General features: G+C 41.9%; 1 pseudogene; it reads left to right on the top strand.

The window, feature by feature from the left end:
• The first annotated feature begins 5,196 nt into the window (after positions 1 to 5,196).
• The window catches only part of LOC101586332, a 25,279-nt pseudogene continuing 23,651 nt past the window's right edge, over positions 5,197 to 6,824 (top strand).

The raw sequence follows: 6,824 nt of genomic DNA, 5'->3' as shown, positions 1-6,824 counted from the left end.
TTTCCACTACAAAATGGTCCTTCATTTATATCCCTCTTTTTTGTTTACTTTTGTCAGAGATGTGTATTCCATTGCCATTCATATATTGTAGGTGCATGAATCGCTGAGCTATTTGCCCGGCCCCCCCCTTTTTTTTTTTTTGGATGACAAGGTTTTCATGAGTTCTAGTTAACAAAATCTAACTGATTCCCTCAATGGTTCATGTGCTTCATGTTCCACAGAGCATTCAGTGCTCTGGGTCTGTTTTTTGGTTTAACATGCACATTTCATTGGATCTAGTGAGAAGATAGCCCCATTCTCTCTAAGAAATGGATAAACCCAAATACATATTTATGGTGCTGTGTAAATCTGTGAAATTCTCAGGTTAGGCCACAGGGTGTTGACTGGAATCTTACCGAGACCAGTATCTGTATCAGACTTTGGAACACCTCCTACTACCTTCCAAAGAACATTGATGAGGTAGTAAAGTAACAAGGGTTGCCATGGGTTTCTGAGGACCCCTGACCCTATCTTGTCTGGTCAGGAAACTCCTTTGAGCATCTGTGACAGAATAAGGGCAGGAAATGGGGCTTTCCAGCCTAAAGCAGGATATTTCACAATTGCAGTGACATCTTTTGCAAGAGGGGCAAATGTGAGCCAGCATTTTGATGCTTTGAGGGCCTTTCTAGGTAAAGGGAGGCCCATAAAACTTTCGTTTATTGAAATCCTGGTGTTTTTTTAAATGAAGAAATGTCAAAAGAGGATCATATCCTTTATGATACATTTGAAATGTTTGATTTAATAATGAGAGTGGAATGGTAATGAGAATTTCTTTGTTATTCCTCTCCCACTAGATCTGTAATCTTATTTGGGTTCAACGTGATAAAGCTAAATCCAATACAGTTGCTGCAAAGGATTTGCCCTCTGCTCTTATTCCCAAGTATATTCTCAAATGACTTGATCTCTACTCCACATTTAATCACTAGGAGCCTTTTCCAAGGCATTCATTTTGACACCATTATGTGATTTGTTTTCTTCCAATACTAAGGATCAAATGCAGAACTTTGAACATGATAGGCAAGCAATCTACATCCCCAACCCCATTTGTGGATTTTTACAAAAATTATTGTATTACTTTTATAATAATAAAAATGATAGTTTTTCAAAAAGTCACTTATAATTAGTCTCTCAGGGAATGTCTGTCTTGTTCTCTAAAATATAATAAAGGAGGTTTATGGTATTTAAATACATCTGTCCTTGAGAGAATGAAAAGAATGGTTGGGAAAGCTGTTGATCTAGAGTTGAGAATATTGAGTCTCACTGTGACCCAAATTCTCCCTTGCTATGTCTCTATTTAGTTTTAAGAGCAAAGTCTGAGACTTAGAGGTTAATCATTCAAATTGAAGTAAATTCCCAAGCAATGAACAGATACTTTGCTTAGATTTATTCAAAGGCCTTCTCCAGGGTGAGCAAGCTGGTAAGGAAAGCCTGGTGGTCTCTCACAGCTTGTCTGCCAGCCAGCTCCAACTCCCAACACCAGTCCTCACTTGAGCATCACTATCATGTTCTGCACAGTACTTGATAAATACAAAATTTAGAACCTAAAAGGATAGTTATTTTCTTAACTTTTTAACTTCAGTTCTAGAAATCAAACCTAGAGCATTATGCATGTTAGGGAAGAACTCTATTATTCAGTTATATCTCTAGTTTATTGACTCTTTAAAATGCTGCTAGATATTGTGGCACATGCCTACATCCCAGTACTTGGGATGCTAAGAAAGGAGGATCATTGCAAATTTGATGACAAGCTGGGCTACATAGTGAGTTCAAAACCACCCTTAACTACTCAGAGAGACCCTGTCTCAAGAAAACCACAACAAAATAAAATGCCAAAGTGTAAATGTCTGTGTCGAAAGGGTCTCATCAAAAGACAAAACATACTTTGATACACCCAAACAGCTGAATCAAAATCAGCAAAACAAAATGGCAGCCTTGAAATGCATTGGTGGGGTGATGGGCATAAGCAAAGTTCTAGACTCAGTAGTGGACGCCAGAAAACCAGACTCAAAACAGAATTACAACTCATACTTACAGTGCCTGTGATATATTATATTTCAAGACTTCCACTTTTTTTTTTTTTTTGGTATTTTTTGTATTTTTTAGGAAAGGGTCTACAGGGTGTGATCCGACTCTTAGTGATCCACCTGTTTACAGCCTCCTAAGAGCTGGGATTACAGGCATGTGCCACCACACCCAGTCTCAATTGCCTCAGTGCGCCCCAGGGGCACCCTGGTGGCGGGGCCGGTACGGCAGGCCCAGGGATGGAACCCCTGGCCCCTGTGCCTGCTTGCAAATGCTTTAATATGCTGAGCTATTTGGCCAGCCCCAAGCCTTCTACTTTGGACACACAACCTCTGCACACACACTGTGGTACTATGTAGTGAACCCAGGGTGTCTGCATTGACCTACAGCAGTACCTTATTTCTTTTTGAATATTTTATTCAGAGTTTCACTAACTGATTAAACTGCCCAGGCTGGGGTTTAAATTGTGATCCTCTTGCCTCCACCTCCCAGAATTCTGGGGTTACAAGCATGTGCCACAGTTATGACTTGTGTCTAGATGTCCTCCCAAAGCTTCTTGTGCTCCTAGGTGGGGCTTTTCTCCTAGGTGGCTGGGTCTAGGGTATATAAATGTAGATTAAGTTGTGTGATAACTAAATTAGTCCACTGATTGGTTTAGCATAGTTCTAGCTGTGAAGGACAGGAAGACTCACCCTGGGTTTGGGTAGAACCAGTTAAATGGGCTTGTAACTCGAAAGGAATAAAAGGGAAAGGGAGGCTTCCTGCCTCCTGCCTCCCCTGCCATGAACTGTTTCTCCTCTGCAATGCTCCTCTCCTGTGCTGTCCTGCTTTGGAGCCAGAAAATTATGGACTAAAACCTCTATAAACTGTGAACTAAAATAAACCTTGCCTCCTCTAACTTGTGGGTGTAGGGTATTTTGTCCTAGCAACAAGAAAGTATGTCAGACAGCCATCATGCATGTTTTCTTCCTTCCTTTATTTTTTCCCCTCTTTTTTACTAGATGAGAAAATCTTGACTTAAAGGTAGACTGACCTACAGACTTATCTGGGACCAAGATGCAGTTTGTCAGAAGTTAGTCCTAGCAGCCTCTCGTTCTGGAAACTCTTTCAGTCTCAGGAAAACTAGAATAGTTGCCCACTTTCTTAGGGTTGTTCATTGACATGTTCAAAACAAACACAGCTCATTAATTTAATTAAGATTTATTGAGACTCTGCCATGTGCCAGATGTCATTCTACCTGTTATAGCTACAGAAGCACATAAAACAAAGCTCTTCCTGCAGTGCACTCTTTTTTTTTTTTTTGTGGAGATTGAATTCAGACCCTTGTGCTTGCCAGGGAAGTGCTTATTCTACTGAGCCATCTCCCCAGCCCCTACAGCATACTCTTATGGGGAAGTGTGGACCAAAATAAACAAACAGATATACTATGTTTTATGAGTGAGGAGGAAGTTGAAAAACCCACAGCAGAACAAGGAAGTTAATGAATACAGGGAATTAATATTTTAAATAGGGAAGCTGCAGAAAGTCTTGTACTTCAACAGAGACTTAATGAAATGGAGACAGTAAAGCACAAATTCATTTTGGAAATGAGCAGTTTTCAGCTATTTCTGTAATGACCCTAGAGGAACTACATGCTTAGTGACTGAGGAAAAATAATGCTTAGAGAAGGAGCTGAATGAAGGGCTTCTACTTCACAGTGAGGACTGGGCAAGATGAAGGGATACTGTAGAGTTGGAGCAGAGCAATGGCATGGTGCTCACTAATGCCTTAAACAAAAAAAACTAACTGTGGAAGGCAGAAGAGACAGTAGAGGAGAAAAGGTGGTGTATAGAGAGGTGAGAAAAAGAATCTGCTCCTAGAACAAGGGCTGTAAGAACCTTGAACCTACATAGAAGCAGCAAATTCTAGGTAACTGCAAAGGTAGGCCAATAAGATGGATTAGACGCTGAGGATGGGGCTGGAGTATAAAGCATCAAGACACCATTGGTTTTGGCCAGATTCTATAAAAGACCATTTATGTTGAATCATGCAGTCAATTGAACACCATTGTAAGATCTAATTCTCAACTTTGGCCAATCTGCTTATCTAGTTCACCTCAGATCAATGAGCTCTGCTGCTCAGGTCACTTTCTGCTAAGAATCATTAATAACTGTGCTTCCAGTTAACAAAGTGGTGGAACAAAATACTACTTCTGAGCAGGATGGAAATGGAAGGCCAAGAAGCTAGCTTCCTGAAGTAGGGTACAGACACCAAGGTTTTTGGAATTGACTCTCCTGAGGGGTTGCATAATGGGCCTCTGAATAGGTCCTCACACTGTTCACCAGATAGGGCTGCATTTGCAATACCATAATGTTGAAGGGCTTTGTAAACTGTAAAGTGCAATACCCGAGTTATTCTGATTGTTAAATTAAGTGGAGAGAAAGTGGGTGTTAATTTTACTTTGAGCTATATTTACAGTTTTTAATAATTAAAAACAACAACAAACAAACACAGGACTGAACCCAGCTAGGTTTTGGGCATACAGTCCCTGATAGCTTAAGGGTTTACACACCAGTAGAAGCCCAATCATAACAAAACCCAGGTGCTCTGCTCCAGGATAGCACTGCTCCCTGTTTGCTTAATCCTGTCTCCTAAGGTGCTCCTTCCTGCTGGGTGCTTCCGTCACTACCATGAATCACCCTGTTGTTTTTTTTTTTAATCACCCTGTTTTGAAAGTGCTTGTTTAGAGCTCTAGAAACTGCGCGTAGTGACAGAAAATACAAAACTTAAAACAAAAACTTAGGAGGTGTGTGACTTAGACGACGTAATCAACTCTTCCCTGCTGTAGGTTGTCTGGGAAATTCAGAGAAAGTAAGCAGAAGTGCCTGACCACGGGGAGTGACTCCCAGCTCTCCCTTTGGGCGGGCAGGAAGTCTGGCTACCAGCCACGCACCTGATCTTTGGCCGAGTCTGCGCAGCTTCGCTCAAGCTCCCCAACTCCCCGGGCAAGCAGCCACAGGACCCGCAGGAAGAGTCTGCCTACAGTCAGGGATACAGCGGTGCTGCAGGACAGGCTGGAAGGGACCTGTGCACAATCTGCACGGCACGGGGTGTGGTGGGGAAAGAGGTGATGGGGAAGGGGAACGGACAACGACGATGGGGGACACAGAAGAGAAGCCGGGGTAATTTCTGTGGGCGGGCACGGAGAGGCACCCAGCCAAGCCCACACTGCTCAGCGACCTCTTAGGGGGCCCCCAGGGCGCTCTGAGGTGACAGGAAAGAGGGTGAGTTAGCCGGCTCACTACGGCTAAGTCTTCTAGCCCGCGCTGGGCCTCTTTTGATTGACAACACCAATCGCCTACGAAGTACATAGCTGCTCTTGCAGAACCGCCTTGAGCCTCAGCTCGGCACCCCGAAGTGGAGTTAGTGCAGCCCTTAGTCCTAGGAGGTTCCCAAATTAGTCTCCTTCAACGTTTACAGCACTGAGCTGTAAACCAACTTTCTGTGCCAACTTACTTAAACCAACTTGAGGGAGGACATTCCAGTCAAGATCCTGGCCCCACATCGTTGATCTCCTGGAGAAAGGAAAATCAACTATAAATAGGCCAACAGTACTTTATAGTTATGATAAGCTGTGAAAGAGTAGACCATCAAACAACAACACTACTATTTTCCAAAAGAATAGAAACTGAGACTAGAACAGTTTCCCAAATTCTGCCCTTTGGAGCCTTAGAGTCTAGATTCAAGAATTTTTTGTTTTGTAATTTCTTTTGAAAAACTCAATAAAATGCTTTAAGCCTTAGAAGTAATGGTTTTGCCCAGAATAGTTCATATGCAGTTGTAATTTCTTATACTATTTTGGAGGATCTGTGGACTTCCTGGGGCCTCCTCGTACAGATCTCTAGGCATAGACACCTCCAAGGCCAAAACAAGGACTGCTTTTTATTTGCTTTACAAATTGGATCTTCAAGAAAAAGATGTAAAAGGGACATATTATGTACAAGGGCCAATATCCCACGATGAATGTAAGCATGTACTACAGACATGAATGAAAATGAAAGTTTGAAAAAAGCAATAAACTTCTGGCTGCTCATTTCTTTTTAGCACTGAATAATATTCCATTGTATGGATGTACGGTTTATTTATTCACCTACTGAGATACACTTTGGTTGCTTATAGGTATGGCAATTATGTACAAAGCTTTGTGTGCATGTTTTTGTGTACACAAATGTCCTCTGTGTAAAAAGTATGGTTGATGGATTACATGGTATTACAGTGTTTAGTTTGATTCCTTTTGAGGGGATTGGTTTTGGCAGGGTCTATGTAGCCCAGGTTGGCCTCAAACTCATGGCAATCTTCCCGCCTCAGCCTCCTGAGTTTTGGGATTACAGGAATACACACCATCATGTCCAGCTGTTAGTGTGTTTAGTTTTATAAGAACTTTGAAATATCTTTTACATTGGCTGTGACATTTTGCATACCTCCCTGAGGTGAATGAGAGTTCTTATTTTTCTACTTCCTCATCAGCATCTTGGGTTGGTGTTCTGGATTTTTTGGTCATTCCAATAGGTGTCTAAAAGTTATCATGAGCTCTCTGATCCTCCCGCTGCTGTCAAGATGGCGCCGCAGAAAGACAAGAAGCCTAAGAGGTCAACTTGGAAGTTTAACTTGGATCTTACCCATCCAGTGGAAGATGGAATTTTTGATTCTGGAAATTTTGAACAGTTTCTGAGGGAGAAGGTTAAAGTCAATGGAAAAACTGGAAACCTTGGGAATGTTGTTCA

Source organism: Octodon degus, unplaced genomic scaffold (assembly GCF_000260255.1).
Source record: "Octodon degus isolate 3935 unplaced genomic scaffold, OctDeg1.0 scaffold00021, whole genome shotgun sequence".
Lineage (NCBI taxonomy): Eukaryota > Metazoa > Chordata > Mammalia > Rodentia > Octodontidae > Octodon > Octodon degus.
Note: the sequence above shows the minus strand (reverse complement) of the source record. Positions and strands in the feature narration are given on the sequence as shown.